This window comes from Rhinoderma darwinii, chromosome 13 (genome assembly GCF_050947455.1).
Source record: "Rhinoderma darwinii isolate aRhiDar2 chromosome 13, aRhiDar2.hap1, whole genome shotgun sequence".
Lineage (NCBI taxonomy): Eukaryota > Metazoa > Chordata > Amphibia > Anura > Rhinodermatidae > Rhinoderma > Rhinoderma darwinii.
The window spans coordinates 62,051,076-62,070,766 of NC_134699.1; the positions used below are offsets into that span (position 1 = coordinate 62,051,076).

A 19,691-nucleotide genomic window follows, 5' to 3' on the forward strand; every position below is an offset into this window, starting at 1 on the left:
AATTTGACATCAACTGCATCAGTAAAATGTGTCTTGAAAGTTACTAGTAAGTGAGATAGATAAAGTACAAAGTCCTGGGAGTGACAGACAGGGGAAGAGGTCGTCTGGTAACATTAGTAGCCAGTATTAATCCGAGTTCAGGGGAAGTGCTGAAGAATGGCCTATGTATCGTGTACAATGCTACGACATGTCGTCTGATATTTGCCTCTCTGTTTCATTTTTATAGGAGATTTGTCTTCAGAACTTGAATGAGTTGTTTGAATGTGACCACAATGGACTCCAGCACTGGAAGTCTTACAACCAGCTCATTGGACTAATGCAGAAAACAATCAAACAAACAAAGCTGCTCTAGGTAAAACCCTCTAACAGAGGGCACTAAAAGACCAAACAAAAACATCTCGCCAGCACAGCTCAGAAGTGGAGACATTTCAGGGCCATGATGACTTCATACACAGATTGAAAGATTTGGATGATGAAAAAGAACAATGACTTGTTGGTCCAACACTGGTGCATAAGGTGTTACTGCCTCTCCTACAGTATTGCAAGGATTCATTGTCTGATGTTCTTTTGGATAATTTACAAGTGAGACTTCAGTAACCAGATTTGATGATGACAAATACACATCCATCTATCCAAATGAAGGAACCATATTGGGGGGAGGGTGGGTCGAGTCAATGAACTACCTAATAAAGTGGAGCTGTCACTAGGTCCTAGAATCTAATCCACACAGATTACCTTCAGCCTGCTCCCAACTCAGCTTTTCTTCCTGCTCCCCTATATGTCAATTCACTGGATTTAGCCAAAGGGGTGTCAACGTAACATCTGCTTGAGATAACTTATCACAATTGATAAGCTGCCTCATACTGATCGGACAGTGTCCGAGGTTGTGAAGTTTGCTCTCCCCAGAAGGGTTCATACCACATTGCCTAACTACAGAGGATTTACATATCAGGTGCCCAAAAAATACAGGGGACAAAAACTCCAGAACAGAAATACAGCGATGGAAACCAGCTGCTTGTAAGACATGTGAATAGGATTCTAGGATCAAGTGACAGCTCCTCTTTGTAGACAATGAAAAGAGATTCCCACGGTCAAATCTATCTTATGTATAGGCATTGTTTCTCTAACCAGAAAGAAGCATAAGACACTTCAGAGGTTAGAAGTCTTAAGTCCCAAAAAAACAAAACATACCAGAATACAGTCCACAATGACACAGCCATTCAGTTCTATTGGCCACAGACACCTTTCTCTATCTGGTAACCGTGCCATAGAATATGTTCTGTTCTATCTTTTGCATTTGACGACCCATGCCCCGATACCATGTATGGGTGAACAGGCCCAAAATGCACACTGTGGAAAACATCCAGCCCTGCAAAGGCAGGACGTGATTACGGGCACCACCGTGTGCATGAGGCCTTACACTGGCATTACTATCTATCAGTTTAATGCTCTTCTGTCACAGGACGAGAGGATCGATACAGAAAGCAGCAGTTCCATTGGGAGTCTCCATTTATTAGGCTTTCGTTTTTTGGAATGCAAACAAAAGTTCTGCAGGCAGACAGACGTCGTCAGACACATGGCCAAAAAACAGCAGATTTCAATGAGACTTTTTTTCCCTGCAAGCCGGAAAAACACTCGTGACAAAAACCAGCGCCATGTCCTTTCCGTCTCTGATCTCCCATTGACACCAATGGGAGACAGAGAACGCATTTTTCACAACACCACTCAATGGCCAAGGGGAAAAAAAACAAAAACCTGTTCTGCCTGCAAGTCAAAAATCTGCCACTAAATTTCCAAAGGAATTAGAAGTCTATTTTTCAGCCTGCAAAATCCTCAATGTGAACAGGGCCTTATAGTCACAGTGTGCCTAGTGCTTGAAATCTGGTACAAATAGCAGACGAATTCTAATATACTAGGAGTGCTGGTCTTAGGGACCGATGACAGGAATGCATTACCTCCTCTTCACACATGGACAGGAAACCCTATAGATGTATCCCCAGAAGTGAGCACCCTATAAACCGCTCCCTTAGCTATTTCATTATCCAGTGGGAGGAAAAAAAAAAAACCCAACAGAAATAGCGGTCACGTAGTGTACATGTAATAGACGGCCTTTGTGCGCCCTGTATTCACGGTTACAAAGTAGAAACCAACTCAGGAGAAGTGTCTCTCTAGAACACGTTTCCCCAAACCAAAAACAACACCGGGGCACGCGTGTCACTGAAAGGTGGGCACAGTAAATAAAAAAAAATTTTTACTATATAATAGATGGAAATGATACAATCAATCACGTTGCCTCGTTCAATTACTAAATAAAAGGTATTTGTACATTTTAACAGGTCTCCTATAGGGCGGTGTTCTCCGGCACAACATCTGGACAGCCCCTGTTGTTTCATCTTTGTATTGTACAATGCCTGGAGAACGTCTTACGCATGTGGCGCTTTGACAGAGAGCGAGCCGTATAAATTGGAGGGCACAATACATAGAAACGAATGGGACGGTTCATAGTGTCCAGGAGAACATCGTGACGCTACATTACCAGCTGATGTCCTTTATGAGTGACCCGGGAGCTGGCAATCTTCCTGCCACGCTGGCTCTCTACAGTGTCAATAGATTCCACAGGCTTCATGGTAGGAATCACTTTTCTATATAGTGGAGGGTTTTATTTCATAACAGACAATCTAAAAAGTTCATCTCAAGAGACCGCTGGCAGCAAAAGTAAGCTAGACAGTCAGGACTGAACCCAGTCAGTGCCAGGACACGGGCGGTAACATTACAGGGCCAGAGGTTATACAGGGATGAAAGAGACAGCTCTGCAGAACAAGAGCCAGGACAAGTAACCAAGATGACTGACTGTAGAGATCAAAAACATGCCTCTAGTCAGAGTACTCTGGCGCCAAGAGGCCAGGTCCACACTACTTCAGAAACCAGGATGGGTAATACATGGCAGCCAGGAGGGTATGGGGCAGATTTACAACCGTAGCCATGTGCACAGCCCGTGATTGCAGCACAAGCGACCGCAGGCTGCCCACAATTCGGGCACACATTGATTTCATGAGATAGGACTGCAAATGCGGCCCGTAATAAGACGTCCTATATTTTTGCAGTCCGGCCACCCAGCCATATGCATGGCCCATAGAAATGAATGGGTCCGCAATTCACCCGCAGATTTGCAGCCAAAAAAAACACATTTGTGTTCATGAAGCCTAAAACGGTGTAAACTTAGACCATGCAGTCAGACAATTGGCGCACATTGTATGATAAATTGGGCATCCTGTCAGACACCTCTCCGTGGGCCTGCTTTACGACAGTTGATTATTCAAGCCACACCCCCGTTAGACCGCAACCCTTTAACCATTAGTGACCAGCCCATAGTCCTTTTACGTTGGTCACTAACGGGCCTTATTCCGATGCCATAGACTTTTTACGTTGCGGCATCGGAATAAGTAAACAGAGCAGGGAGCTGTCAGATCTCACTGCTCTCAGCTGCCAGAGGCAGCTGGGGGCGTCCCTGCTCTGCCAGGTGAAATGGATAGAAGTATCGATCTCACCCGTTTAACCCCTCAGATGCGGTGCTCAATAGCGTGCACCGCATCTGAGTGGTTTTGAAGAGAGGGAGGTAGCTCCCTCTCTCTCCCACCGACACCCGGGGGCCTAATAAAGGCCCCCAGGTCTGCCTGGAGCAAATGCCTGCTAGATCATGCCGGAGGCATGACCTAGCAGATACCTGACCGTGTTAAACACAGGCAGTAATACACTGCAATACAAAAGTATTGCAGTGTATTATAATAGCGATCGTATGATCGCATATTTAAGTACCCAAGTGGGACTAGTAAAAAAGTTTAATAAAGTTAATTAAAAAAAACATGAAATACCCACTTTTTCCCCTTACAAACTGCTTTACTATTAAAAATAAAAATGAACTTAAACAATCAGGGTATGTCCACACGATGAGAGGCTTTTACGTCTGAAAAAACAGACTGTTTTCAGGAGAAACCAGCTGCGTCGTTTCAGACGTAAAAGCTCCTCCTCGTAATATGCGAGGCGTCTTTGACGCTCGTAAATCTTGAGCTGCTCTTCATTGACTTCAATGAAGAACGGCTCAAATTACGTTGCAAAGAAGTGTCCTGAATATAATGTATACAAGTGTCCCGCATATAATGTATATAAGTGTCCTGCGTATAATGTATATAAGTATCCCGCATATAATGTATATATAAGTGTCCCGCATATAATGTATATATAAGTATCCCGCATATAATGTATATATAAGTGTCCCGCATATAATGTATATAAGTGTCCCGCATATAATGTATATATAAGTGTCCCGCATATAATGTATATATAAGTGTCCCGCATATAATGTATATATAAGTGTCCCGCATATAATGTATATAAGTGCCCTGCACTTCTTTGCCGAGGCAGTAATTTTACGCGTCGTCTTTTGACAGCTGTCAAACGACGACGCGTAAATGACAGGTCGTCTGCACAGTACGTCGGCAAACCCATTCAAATGAATGGGCAGATGTTTGCCAACGTATTGGAGCCGTATTTTCAGACGTAAAACGAGGCATAATACGCCTCGTTTACGCCTGAAAATAGGTCGTGTGAACCCAGCCTTACACATATTTGGTATTGCTGCGTCCGTAACAACCCCGACTATAAATCTATTACATTATTTAACCCGCACGGTGAACGCCGTAAAAAATTTAACGGAAAAATTGCTGGTTTCTGTGAATCCTAACTTTAAAAAAATGTGATTAAAAAGTGATCAAAAAGTCGCATGTACGCCAAAATGGTACCAATAAAAACTACAAGTCGTACCGCAAAAAAAAAGCCCTCATACAACCGCATCGGCGAAAAAATAAAGACGTTACGGCTCTTCAAATATGGAGACACAAAACAAATTAAAAAAAAAACAAAAACCGTTTTTACTGTGTAAAAGTAGGAAAACATACAAAAACGATACGAATTTGGTATCGTCGCAATCGTAACAACCCGCTGAATAAAGTTATTGTGTTATTTATACCACACGGTAAACGGCGTAGATTTAGGACGCAAAAAAGAGTGGTAAAATGTCAGATTTTTTTGCTACCCCCCCCCCCCCCAAAAAAAGTTTTCCAATAAATTCTATGTACCTCAAAATGGTGCTATTAAAAAATACAACTTGTCCCACAAAAAACAAGACCTTATACAGCTATGTCGACGCAAAAAAAAAAAAAAGTTATAGCTCTTGGAATGCGACGATGGAAAAACGTCAAAAATAGTCTGGTCATTAAGGGGTTAAATCTAAGCCACACAAACAAACAAGACGCAAAAAAAAAAAAGTGACAAAGTATTAATGAATGTGGCGCACGACATGTGTACAAGAAATCCGCCACATCTCCCCCAATGTGTAAGCGCACCGCAGCATGTCCTATTCCTGACCGCTGTGATGGCCACCCCCCCCCCATTCACCCACCGATCTGAACCGGTGGGTTGTGCGATATACAGGTTCTGTGTAGTGGAGGACATAAGGCAGAAGTTTCCAGGATGAGACAGTAATCATTTAAGTCTATAATCTGGAATAATCAAATATTTCCCACAGCTGAGGTTTTGCTACAATTGCATCCCATCTAGACAACAGTCAATGAGCTGGACAAATCTCGATATGTGCTACAGTATATCAATGCATGTAAGGCTCTGTTCACATTTCTATTTGTTCTCTCTCGTCAGGCTTCCATAGAAATGGTCATTATACAACAGATTATCAGGCCAAACCTAAAATGTTCACACAACTCATTTTTGCCAAAAAATTTTGACTTGGATTTGCAAGGGAATCCACGGCAGAAATCAAAGACCAACCCTCCCATTTCGGCCACAGATTTGTCACCAAAATCAGGGTTAAATCTGGCGTGTGGACGTGGCCGTGTCTCATATATTCTAAGGCCGAGTAAATCCACCACTTCAAAAGCTACAATTTGACATGGGTTTTTTGCGGTGGATTAGAAAGGGTGAAAATGTGGGGGGTTCCCATAACCGCATGGGGGTGCAGCCAATTTGGAATACACAGCACGTCCTGAACGTTCTCCGCTACATGTGGATAGGGCTGTGAAAACATTAACACATTGTACTTGAAATTGCACCGAAAAACCTGCAATATCTGAACATACCCGAGGAATGCCTAGACTGGCGCAATGTAGAGAAGAAAAAAAATGCCCTCCGCTGTACCACAGATTAGGTCTGTGTGAGGTTTTTAAAGGCAATGATCGGAGCTGCAAGAAATAGAAAGACGACGGAGGTGAAAATATGAAGATGTGACGTACAAGTGCACGCAAGATTTATCAAAGCTCATCAGTGTGAGCCGGATCCCAGAGCATCAACACCTTATCTACAACCCCAAGGCGGAACTCAAACTCCTCACAGCTGTCAGTTTGCTACAATTGCATTCAATCTAGGCAATCTTTTGTGGGCCTGGACTCCAGACTGACAACGGCAATATTATGGCGTCATAAAGTCACAAATTATGGCGCATGCCACATTTTCCCAAATTATTTTTTAAGTTACCAATTGAAGTAGGCGGTACTTAACATAAGGGACGGGGCTGCCCATAACCCCACACATTCAATAAACTTTACGCCACAATCTAACGGAGAGTATTTACAGCAGCTCGTATGCTACATTTCTCTTTCTGGTACACATTTTACTCCAGCACATTGTATATTAAAACTGCAGATAAATCCCCGCCAACGCAGGCGAAATGTATCAAACTCACAGCCGATATGTGAAGCTGACAGAGCATGGGCTACACTGGATACAATTGTAGCAAACCCTCAGACATGAACAGTCTATAGGTTTTCAGCCAGCGATCTTCACCAGGACTCCGGCGCCGCTCCTGACGTCACTTTCCATATATGGACAGTGATTTCAACGTATACCCGTGACAGATGCCACACAGTGGCATTCGTCACCCATAGGCTCCCATGTTACAGAAAACATACTGTGTGGTATATGCTTTTTTTTTTTGGTGTGGGATCCCTCGGGATAGAATAGTCCACTACACTAATCTAACCTTCAAGAGGAAGGCGCCCGACGCAAACCAAAAGGACACTCTTTTGGTCCCAAACAGGATAATAGAGCCCTATGGACAGGCTTATCGTGTAGGTCTGGAGCTTTCCCCACGTACACGATAACCCTAGAGCAATAACATCATGTGAATGGGGGCCTGAAAAGCTGGACAACTTTGCATTATACAATGTTAATCTACAGAAAACCCTTAGGCCCTGTTCACATCAACCGCCACCCCATGGAACCCAGTAAAAAGTCAATGGGTTCCATCAGCTTTCCGTCGGGGTGTCCGTAGTTTGACCGGAAACTGTTGCAGATTTGCCCCAAATAGCGTAAACAAACTACAGAGGACCCTAACGGAGCCCCTAATGCAGATGTGAACAGGCCCCTTACCCTGCTGGTTAGATGTATTTACACGTCAGGCTATGTTCACATTGGTGTCGGAGGCTCCATTAAGTGCCCATCGCAGATCCGGCTGAGATTACCGCAAACAATAGCGCAATATGTAGTGCAATTGTTTCTGGTAAAACGCCAACGGAACCTATTAAATTCAATGGGTTGTGCCGGCTGCCAGCCGTGTCCATGGGAATACCACGAGCAACGGGTCCATTTCACCTTGTTCTGCTTCTCTGACGGAGCAGAAGGATGGGATGACCCGGCGCAGGTGTGAACATGTGCAGTTTCCGCCAAAATAAGGCATAAACTTAATAATAAATGTGATGGCCACTACACGGCACAGCACACCTTGTATACACTGCTGGAGTGTTATTCGGTGTATTTATAGTCGGGGTTTCCAGTAGGATCCTAGATTACATTGTTATCAATCATCCCATCGCTCGCACAAAGTAACGTCCTCTACATAATTAATGCTCGATCCCTCCGCCAGCACTTCATGAATATATTAACAGCTCATTTGGCGTTAGAAGGATTTCTGATCACCCGCTGACTGTCGGAGGTAATTTGGGCTGCCGGCTTCTTTCTCCGATTGTGATGAGAAAATCTTGGATTTCCAGCCATGGTAGCGCTCAGAATCAATACTCATCAGTGCTCTTCATTTGCAGTGAGTGGTTTCGATTGAAGGCAAAAATCAGATTCTAGAAGAGATGGTAGGAGACCGACCTCGCAGTGTGCCAGCCTAACCCGGCAGAATGTGCCACTTTATACCAATGCCAGAATAAAGTCCCAGCCATTATAGTCCATGGGTATAATCTAAGAAGAAACAGAGACTTGGCCCCAGGTAAGACCCTCGGGACTGTTACTGGTTCACAATTTACCAGAGTCCTTGTATTCCTAATCTACAAAGAAAACATTCCCTAACACACAGAGGACTGTAATGTGGCGTCTATTACAAAGCACTAGGGGTCCCAGATTTCGGACTTTGTGGTGATACATGTATGAATATGAGGGGACCGGTCAGATCTCATGGTTGCTGGAGCATCTTTTCCGACATGGATGCACTCGTGGATGAGGTCATCACCCTCTGCTCCATAGAGGACACTTCTATTCGGTGTCATCACAGTTTACGGATGCAGTTTCAGTCTACAACTTCCTCATATGTCCCTGTGAGGAGGGGAGGGGGTGTAGTCTGAAGTTATGGCCACATCCCTCCGTGACTACTACAAGTAATAAAATCTAGCTACTCCGTCTCTGAAATTTTAGGGAAGATGACCCACTGACTAGTGTTGCTTTAATTGTGGAGTGTTTAAAGGGTTAACAAAATGTACATGCCATCACTTCATGATACTTGGGGCTACATCAGCCCTTTAAGCACTGCATCCTCTTAAAGGGGGTTCAACAGACATTTTATATTGATGGGCTATCCTTAGAATAGGTAATCAATATCAGATTGGTGGAGGTCCGACTCCCAACACCTTCGCCGATCAGCAGACTGAAGGGGTTAGACCCCCCCCCCCCCACCAATCATATGATGGCATATCCTAGTGATGTGCGTTTACTTTACAAGATAGCGATACCCTTTTAAGAGGTCCTATAATTGCCTGGCTAGAACAAGCCCATAGTCAAGGCTGGGCCTAAAATGAGTTGCGGTCCAGCAGGATTGTTTTTCCAGTTATATATTTGCTTGATGATGTTTGCAGACCTCTCTTGGTAAGAGGGGATCTGCCTCTGTTCTGTAAAGTAGGAAGTGCTGGCAATGAATGGGTTACTCATTGGTAGGAGATAACCAGCCGCTTAGGATCAGCGTGGTCTGACTCACAGCTTTTGCACTAACACCCCAAATAGCGCAGGGAGCCGCACAATGACAGCTCTGAATTTTGCTTGGGGGGGGGGGGGTTATTCTGCATCTTTACATCTGCGGAGACCTCATGCAGATACAAAAACCAGCCTCAGGGTACTGAAGAGATCTACACTGAGCCTCGGGGAGACAGCGGTGCGCAGAAGTATATGTCATTCAACTGATACTTCTCTGCACGCTGTCTATCTACCATGACAGCGTAAAGGGATCATCAGCGGACCAATGGAAGACTGCAGACAAACTCTGCTCAACTACATCAGTAGCAACTATATTCTGCCGGATTTTATGCAGACGAGGAGTTAATGAGGCCCAGAAAGACTCTATGTAGAGTGGCACACACTGTGCTTGACATATTAAGCAACATGTCAGATCTCCCACGAGCAGCGTTCATTACAATGTCAGGGCTGCCACTTATCTTAATTCGAAGAGACGACATTACATATATTTCATCCCTCCACCCCCAGGAGCAAGAAAGCAAGCAGAGGAAGAGGATATGCGGATAGAGGATGAACCACCCGGACTGTGAGGCGCAGGCAAGCGTAAAGGGGGAGCAAAAGAAATGTTTCACCTCATGCACACGACTGATGATATTGCGGTCCGCAAAACCACAGATCGGTTCGTATTTTTGCTCTAGGCGTCTGCTAAAAATTTGCGTAGTGCATCCGCGTGTCATCAGTATTCATGGATCCGCAACAAAAAAAAATTACACTGGAATTGTCATCATCGATTTGTCCCAACCCCTGAGTAGGTCACATGATCCACAAATACGGTCAGTAAAACAACATGTGCTGAGTTTTTGCAGCCCGTGTCCCCCCACACAGGTCACACGCACTGGGCCAGAAAAATGAATGGGTCCGTGTGCTAGCTGCAAAGTTGCGGATAGCACACGGAGAAAAAAAACCAACATGGTTGTGTGCATTAGGCCTTAGATAGGACTTTGCATCTAGGACTGTTACTATAGAGTCCCTTCAGATAGATCTCACATATCAATGTGCCCCTTATAATAGGTGGAAAGCCACTGTTTATAGGGGTCACTGGGCAGTTGACGAGGACACAGAACACTTTAATAGACGAGCGGGGTCAAATATGATCTGTAAACTTTATCTAAGACGTACAATGAGATATATTCAGTATAGAGACGGACGACTATGGAAAGACAACCGCTATAGAAGAGGAGTGGAGGTGATCAGCTGTCTCCATTGTTCTCCAGCCACTTCTGATTTGGGATAAAAGAACCATCAGAGAGCAAAGACCAAGGAAAGAGACAAGAGCGTCACCCTGATCCTAAACATACGAGACACCGGGATGTAAAGAAAGAGACGGCTCACGAGCAGCGGGGGAGACTACAGATTCAGATCTGACTGTTCGCATGTTGTCACTAGAAGACATTAATCACCTCCCGATGACAGCCGCGGCTTACATTCAGTACCGGCTGCTGGTAAACATGGCCGCAGGTCAGTAATTTCTCACCATAGCAATGTGATCTGTGCAGAGGCTTCATCTGACCTGGAGCCTTCCATGTTAAGAATGGACGAGACGCCATAATGAACACTCCCTGCAAGAACAGAAGGAACATGGACCGTTGCCTAGCAACAGGCAGTGACTACTTTATTTCTACACGCTCATGTACAGATCCAGCATAGTCCTCGTATCTGAAGTGCTACCAGGAATGTGAAGAGGACCACTGACTGAATTCTTCCCGCCTCAAGTTTTATTTAACCCCATGCGTCAAAGATAAAGAGCTATTCACACAAGCGCACGTATTTATGGTGCGGTGATCCCATGGGCCTTTTAACCCTTTACACGCTGCGGTTAAGGGAAATGGTGACCCTTTACATTCACCTCTTTATACTAGTTAGGCCTCGTTCAGACGAGCGTGTCCGCTTTGCGTCCATAAAACAGAGACCATTTTACTTCTGTGTCCGTGTTTTACGTGCGTATGTCATCCAGAGGCCAATGTAAAAAATAAAAGGGGTAGTTAGGTTAGACAGGGGTCAGACTATATTGGTGGGGGGAGAAACAGACGGTGGGGAAAGGTGGTGGTGTATGTCTGTATGTGAGAAGCGATATGAAGGCGGTGGTGTATGTCTGGATGTGAGAAGTGATATGAAGGCGGTGGTGTATGTCTGTATGTGAGAAGTGATATGAAAGCGGTGGTGTATGTTTGTAAGTGAAAAGTGATATGAAGGCAAGTGTGAAAGACACAATAGTGTGTTTGTGAGGAGATTACCTCCCTTTGTAATTCCACCAAAAAGGTTAAAAACACTAAAAAAAAAAAAAAAAATTCCTTTTGGTGTCATCTATAGACCCCCCCCCCCAATATAACTGAGGAGATGGAAGGTCAGATATATAAACAGATGGAGCGGGCTGCACAGGGGCGGGGTACAGTAGTGATAATGGGAGATTTTAATTACCGGGATATTAATTGGGGTCATGGTTCGGCTTCAACTGCAAAGGGGAGAAATTTCCTCAACCTGTTGCAGGGAAATTTTATGGGCCAGTTTGTGGAAGACCCGACTAGAGGGGAAGCTCTGTTGGATCTGGTCATTTCTAATAATGCAGAGCTTGTTGGGAATGTCTATGTTCGTGAAAACCTCGGTAACAGTGATCACAATATAGTTATATTTTACCTATACTGTAAAAAACAAACGCAGGCTGGGAGGGCAAAAACACTTAATTTGAAGAAGGCCAATTTCCCCAGGATGAGGGCTGCAATTCAGGATATAGACTGGGAAGAACTAATGTCATATAATGGGACAAATGATAAATGGGAGATTTTCACATCTACTTTGAGTTATTATAGTGCAAAATTTATTGCTACAGGTAATAAGTATAAACGACAAATTAAACCCCACATGGCTTACACCTTCTGTGAAAGGGGCAATACATGACAAAAAAAGGGCATTTAAAAAATACAAATCTGAGGGTACAGCTGTAGCCTTTGTAAAATATAAAGAGCTTAATAAAATCTGTAAAAATGTAATAAAATCAGCAAAACTACACAATGAAAGGCAGATGGCCAAGGATAGTAAAACAAATCCAAAAAAATACTTCAAGTATATAAATGCAAAAAAGCCAAGGTCTGAACATGTAGGACCCCTAGATAGTGGTAATGGGGAGTTGGTCACAGGGGATCAAGAGAAGGCAGAGTTACTAAATGGGTTCTTCAGCTCTGTATATACAACAGAAGAGAGAGCAGCTGATGTAGCCGGTGTCAGTGCTGTTAATATATCAGTTGATATACTGAATTGGATGAATGTAGATATGGTGCAAGCTAAATTAAATTAAATAAATGTGCACAAGGCCCCGGGACCAGATGGGATACACCCTAGAGTTCTGAACGAGACTCTCACCAGATTATAAAATCCCTATCGCCTATTGAATGTGATCGGCGCTGCAATGTAGATAACAGTAAAGTTTTTTTGTTTTTTTAAAAAAAACGATCATTTTTGCCCAAGTTATGAGCAATTTTAGATTTATGCAAATTAGCTTTTCTATAGACAACTGGGCGCGTCGTGTTTTTACCAACTGGGCGTGTTTACTCGTTTTACCAACTGGGCGTTGTGAATAGAAGTGTATGACGCTAACCAATCAGCGTCATACACTTCTCATCGTTCCCACCCAGCTTCTTTCACTGCACAGACACACAGCGTGACGTCACCCACAGGTCCTTCACCATCGCGTCGGACGAGAGAAGATACATCGGCTCCAGGCGTCCAAGAGGGTAATATGCTCGTCTCTAGGGAGTTCGCTATGCTTACCTGCACACGGTGATGATGCTGCAGATTCAACTTTACCCTCTCGGACGCCTGGAGCTGATGTGTCTTCTCTCATCCGACGCAATGGTGAAGGACCTGTGGGAGGAAGGGACGTCACAGCTTGATCTCGCGAGAACACGCTGTGTGTCTGTGCAGTGAAAGCAGCTGGGTGGGAACGATGAGAAGTGTATGACGCTGATTGGTTAATGTCATACACTTCTCTTCACAATGCCCAGTTGGTAAAACGAGTAAACACGCCTAGTTGGTAAAAACAGAATACACACCCAGTTGTCTATTGAAAAGCTCATTTGCATAAAACTAAAATTGCTCATAACTTGGGCAAAAATGATCATTTTTCAAAAATAAAAATAAAAAATAACTTTACTGTTATCTACATTGCAGCACCAATCACATTCAATAGGAGATAGGGATTTTATAATCTGGTGACAGCCTCTTTAAGGAGCTTAGTTCAGTTATTTCTGTCCCCCTCTTCATAATATTTAGAATGTGGTGCCTATTTTCAAAAAGGGCTCTAGGTCTTCCCCGGGTAATTATAGACCAGTAAGCTTAACATCCATCGTGGGGAAAATGTTTGAGGGGCTATTGAGGGACTATATACAGAATTATGTGACAATAAATAGCATTATAAGTGACAGCCAGCACGGTTTTACTAAGGACAGAAGTTGTCAAACTAACCTAATCTGTTTTTATGAAGAGGTGAGCAGAAGTCTAGACAGAGGGGCCGCTGTGGATTTAGTGTTTTTGGACTTTGCAAAGGCATTTGACACTGTCCCTCATAGACATCTAATGGGTAAATTAAGGACTATAGGTTTAGAAAATATAGTTGGTAATTGGATTGAGAATTGGCTCAAGGACCGTATCCAGAGAGTTGTGGTCAATGATTCCTACTCTGAATGGTCCCCGGTAATAAGTGGTGTACCCCAGGGTTCAGTGCTGGGACCACTATTATTCAACTTATTTATTAATGATATAGAGGATGGGATTAGTAGCACTATTTCTATTTTTGCAGATGACACCAAGCTATGTAATATAGTTCAGACTATGGAAGATGTTCATGAATTACAGGCAGATTTAAACAAACTAAGTGTTTTGGCGTCCAATTGGCAAATTAAGTTTAATGTATGCATGCATCCTATGTCCTAGGGGGCGCTACACTGGGGGAGTCACTTGTTGGGAAGGATCTGGGTGTACTTGTAAATCATAAACTAAACAACAGCACAATGTCAATCAGCTGCTTCAAAGGCCAGCAAGATATTGTCATGTATTATAGAGGCCTGGACTCGCGGGACAGGGATGTAATATTACCACTTTACAAAGCATTAGTGAGGCCTCATCTACAATATGCCGTTCAGTTCTGGGCTCCAGTTCATAGAAAGGAGGAAAAATACAAAAGAAGAGTAACGAAGCTAATAAGGGGCGCGGAGAATCTAAGTTATGAGAAAAGATTAAAAGAATTAAACCTATTTAGCCTTGAAAAAAGACAACTAAGGGGGGACATGATTAATTTATTTTTTTGTATGTGCCATTCATATATTTATATATGGTGAAATCCTGTTCCATGTAAAACCCCTTCAAAAAACAAGGGGGCGCTCCCTCCGTCTGGAAAAAGAAAGGGTCAACCTGCGGAGGCGACCAGGCTTCTTTACTGTGAGAACTGTGAATCTATGGAATAGTCACCGCAGGAGCCGTCACAGCAGGGACAGGAGATTCTGCAAAAAATATTAGCTCCTATGTGTAGAAATGTTTACCTTCCCCTTTCCCATCCCTTGGTTGAACTTGATGGACATGTGTCTTTTTTCAACTGTACGAACTATATAACTATATATACTATGTAACTATGTGTTTCTCGTCTACATTCTGGTTTTACTTTTCTTTTTCGATTTCCTTAGCAACTGCATGAAAAACAACCACCACACGAATGGGAAACACATTCATGTGAATAAGGCCTTATCATTTCTAACAAAAAAACAACAACATTGTTACAGAATACCGAAACTGCAAACATATAAAGACTTGGTATCTCCATAAGGCTCTGTTCACACTAGCAACATTGCTTCCCTTCTTAACAGAACCATGACAGCTTGACAGATACCAAGTAATCCTGACTGATCCCATGGACTATAAGGTCAGTGTCTTTGTTATTTATTTTTTTTTTTTGACTATTCTATTCTTGCCATCAAAAGCAAATGGAGACACGATGGATCAGAGACCAGCGCTGATGTCAACACAGCCGTACAATAAACTATTCTCGTACTCCAGGCCAAAATTGCCTGCGTGGTTAAGGAGTTAAAGAGGCTCTGTCACCAGATTTTGCAACCCCTATCTGCTATTGCAGCAGATCGGCGCTGCAATGTAGATTACAGTAACGTTTTTATTTTTAAAAAACGAGCATTTTTGGCCAAGTTATGACCATTTTTGTATTTATGCAAATGAGGCTTGCAAAAGTACAACTGGGCGTGTTGAAAAGTAAAAGTACAACTGGGCGTGTATTATGTGCGTACATCGGGGCGTGTTTACTACTTTTACTAGCTGGGCGTTGTGTATAGAAGTATCATCCACTTCTCTTCAGAACGCCCAGCTTCTGGCAGTGCAGACACAGCCGTGTTCTCGAGAGATCACGCTGTGTCGTCACTCACAGGTCCTGCATCGTGTCAGACGAGCGAGGACACATCGGCACCAGAGGCTACAGTTGATTCTGCAGCAGCATCGGCGTTTGCAGGTAAGTCGATGTAGCTACTTACCTGCAAACGCTGATGCAGAATCAACTGAAGCCTCTGGTGCCGATGTGGCCGACACGATGCAGGACCTGTGAGTGACGTCACAGATCTGCACTGCCAGAAGCTGGGCGTTCTGAAGAGAAGTGGATGATACTTCTCGTCAGAGCGCCCAGCTAGTAAAAGTAGTAAAAACGCCCCGATGTACGCACATAATACACGCCCAGTTGGACTTTTACTTTTAAACACGCCCACTTGGACTTTTGCAAGCCTCATTTGCATAAATACGAAAATGGTCATAACTTGGCCAAAAAAGCTCGTTTTTAAAAAATAAAAACGTTACTGTAATCTACATTGCAGCGCCTATCTGCTGCAATAGCAGATAGGGGTTGCAAAATCTGGTGACAGAGCCTTTTTAAAGAACCAGTCGAAGACGTCCTACAACGCTGACAAAGTATATCAAATTATTTATCATTCACTAGTCTAAGGCTCTGTTCACATGTGTCAAAGGCGCAGCGCTATTTTGTGCGGCAAAATGACTAAATCAATTAAAGTCCCATGTTCCGTCATGTGTCAGAACCAGAGAACGCAGATATGAACACAACCCAAGGACCAATTCACATGAAGGTGGGGAAACTCGGATTTGAAAAGTTTTCACGGATCCACATAGACTTGAGACCATCGAGGGATCTGTGAAGACGGTACAAAATAGGACTATTTTTCAACAGATCCTTTACACGGTCCGTTTAAAGGGAACCTGTCACCAGCATTTCACCTATTGAACCAGCAATCCCTGGTGGTAGTGGGTGATAAATCATTTCTATATAACCTAGAATTATCTTCTTAGTCGGCTCTGTAGCTTTAGTATTCAGTTTTTTTAGTGTTCCTGTGCCGTATGCAAATGAGCATAAAAGAGTCACATCTTCATTCCTCAAGTCTTTCTGAGTTGACCCCGCCTCCTTACTTTTGATTGACAGCTCCCTCCCCCAGCACACAGTATCCCACGCTTGTGCATTGATGTCCTCCTTTGGTGTGTGCGCACAAAGGGACACCGGATTATTACAATAAAAGGCACAAAATGTTTGCAGACCGCTATTTACAGTCGCATGAGGAGTTTAGGAGCGGGGATAACGGCAATTAACTTTTGATAGCAGCGGCCAGTGAGGGATAAGTAAAGCTCAATAGGTGAAAGGCTGGTGACCGGTTCCCTTTAAACAACGGCCGTGTGAATGGACCCATTGAAATACATGCAGCCGTGTGACAGCCGTTGTTTTAACCTATACCACGGTCGCCTGAAATCGTCCTTCTAGTGCGCACAGCTTTAGAGCGCGGGCTGCCGTGTATATACTGACGGGACCACAGAGGGAAATGTGATCCACCTGCACCTTCCCTGCTCAATTTTCACATAAATCCGGGTCATAAATAGAGATGCAATGTTAAATACCTTTTGTGTCAAAAAAGACAAAAGTATAGAGGGTATGATACCTTTATTGGCTAACCATAAAAGTTCTATATGCGGCTTTCAGAGCGCAGAGGCTCCTTCTTCAGGCAGTTTACAAATGAATGACTTCGAACTTCTGACAAAACAGATATGACATCACAAGCTGGGATGGGAAAAGAAACCTCAAGAAAGAAGAAGACGACAAACTGGACCCCTCAACCTGGATACAATCCAACTCTGGATTACTACATTGTCTGCTTCAGAAAAAAAGTGAAATCTGACATATTGGACCAACAGCACAAAGCAGCACACAATCTCAGCATGGAGGAAAGGAAAGCAACAAAATCACTAAAATCCAACAGAGACATCATCAAACCCGCTGATAAAGGAGGTGCTGTAGTAATTCTGAATACATCTGACTACATCCAGGAGGCACACAGACAACTCTCAGACAGAAAATACTACACCCTGCTTAATGAAGACCCCACCAAACAATACACAGAGGTCCATATCATCAATCGTTTCAACGCTGTATCAGACAGTTTAATGGACCTTATACCGGACAATCCCAGAATGGGAACATTCTACATGTTACCTAAAATACATAAAGAAGGCAATCCAGGGAGACCAATCATTTCAGGTGTTGGGACTTTAACTGAGAATATTTCTGGCTGGGTGGAAAATCTTCTAAAGCCCTTGGTGAGGTGCACACCCAGTTATGTCCAGGACACCACAGACGTCCTCTGCAAACTCTCAGCCCTGGGTCCACTACCAGAGGGAACAATATTGGCAACTATGGATGTGGAATCTTTATATTCTAACATCCCCCATGAGGATGGCATAGCCGCATGCCAACACTTTCTTCAAAAGAACAATCTAGCGACAGAGCCAGCCCTACAACTAATAAGGTTCGTACTCCATCACAATTATTTTTTATGTGACAAAGACATATATCTGCAATGTATGGGAAGCGCTATGGGTAGCAAAATGTCACCACAATATGCTAACCTGTTCATGGCCAAACTAGAGGAAGAGTTTTTATCAACCTGCGCAACTAAACTTCTAGCATATTTCCGGTACATTGATGACCTGCTGATAATCTGGACAGGCTCTGAACATGAACTGCTTTCTTTCCATAAAAACTTCCACAAGTTCCATCCTACCATCAAACTCACTCTCAACTACTCTACATCTCAAATACATTTTCTGGACATGACCATATACATGAGAGGCAATACCATACAAACAACAATCTACCATAAACCTACAGGCCGTCCAGCATATCTGAGATGGAACAGCTTCCATCCGAGACACATAAAGAAATCCATCATCTACAGCCAGGCTCTGCGATACATACGGATCTGTTCAGACTGTGAAGACACAAAACAAAACCTGCTATCACTGAGGAATACATTCTTACAACAGGGATACCATCCAAGGATTATAGATGATCAGATCTACAGAGCAACAAGAACTCCAAGGAGCAATCTTCTGGAGTACAAAAAGAAGGAAGACAACAGCAGGGTTCCCCTAGTGGTCATATACAACCCCCAAATGAACATCTTGAGGAAAATTGCTGCTGATCTCCAACCTGTATTTAACAAAGATAATAAACTGAAGGAAATATTCCCAGATTTACCACTCCTTGCCTACAAACAGCCACCAAACCTAAGGAATCTCCGGGTCAGAAGTCCCTCTCACCACCATCAGAGACTGGGAAAATGCAAGACCTGTACCAACATCTTATCATCAAACACCATCCAGATACCAAACACGCAGCAGGACTATAAAATCACTGGCTCGTTCTCCTGTACATCCTCCAATGTAGTGTACATGATCCTGTGTACAAGGGGCATCAATAAAGGAATCTACATTGGAGAAACAATACAAAAACTACAAACCAGGATGAATCTTCACAGACATACAATAAAACAGGAGGTGGATACACCCGTGGGAAAACACTTCTCTGGACCTGATCACAGTTTGGCAGATCTAAAGGTCCTAATACTGAAGGGTCATTTTAAGAACAACAGAGAAAGAAAAATTTGGGAATTCAAAATGATAAAATTCCAGTCATTGACACAAGGCCTCAATCTAACACCAGGATTTATGAGCCACTACATGGACACACGTCACGTCCCCCATCAGACTGACTCCAGATGCCTTAACTCCTAAGTCATCACCCCTATAACCTCAGTTTTATTGCCCCGGCTTATCTTAATGATGTATCACCTCATGTACTAATTGTCTTTGTGTAACATCTAAATGTTGTGCTTTTTTCTAAGTCATTCATTTGTAAACTTGCCTGAAGAAGGAGCCTCTGCGCTCTGAAAGCCGCATATAGAACTTTTATGGTTAGCCAATAAAGGTATCATACCTATTATACTGTTGTCTTTTTTGACACAAAAGGTATTTAACATTGCATATTGTTCAGGCGAACACGGTACTACACTATTTTT

At 43.4% G+C, this 19,691-nt stretch overlaps 1 protein-coding gene and 1 long non-coding RNA gene across 9 annotated transcripts in view; one reads left to right on the forward strand and one right to left on the reverse strand.

Annotated features, from left to right (window-relative positions):
• The window catches only part of LOC142665927 (uncharacterized), an 80,271-nt gene extending 73,519 nt beyond the window's left edge, over window positions 1–6,752 (forward strand). The window contains exon 3 of the long non-coding RNA XR_012851602.1: window positions 227–6,752. This is a non-coding gene — a long non-coding RNA (uncharacterized LOC142665927). The remainder of the gene's footprint in view (window positions 1–226) is intronic.
• The window catches only part of SLC39A11 (solute carrier family 39 member 11), a 367,218-nt gene that overhangs the window by 33,149 nt on the left and 314,378 nt on the right, over window positions 1–19,691 (reverse strand). The gene's annotated exons all lie outside the window — the stretch shown is intronic.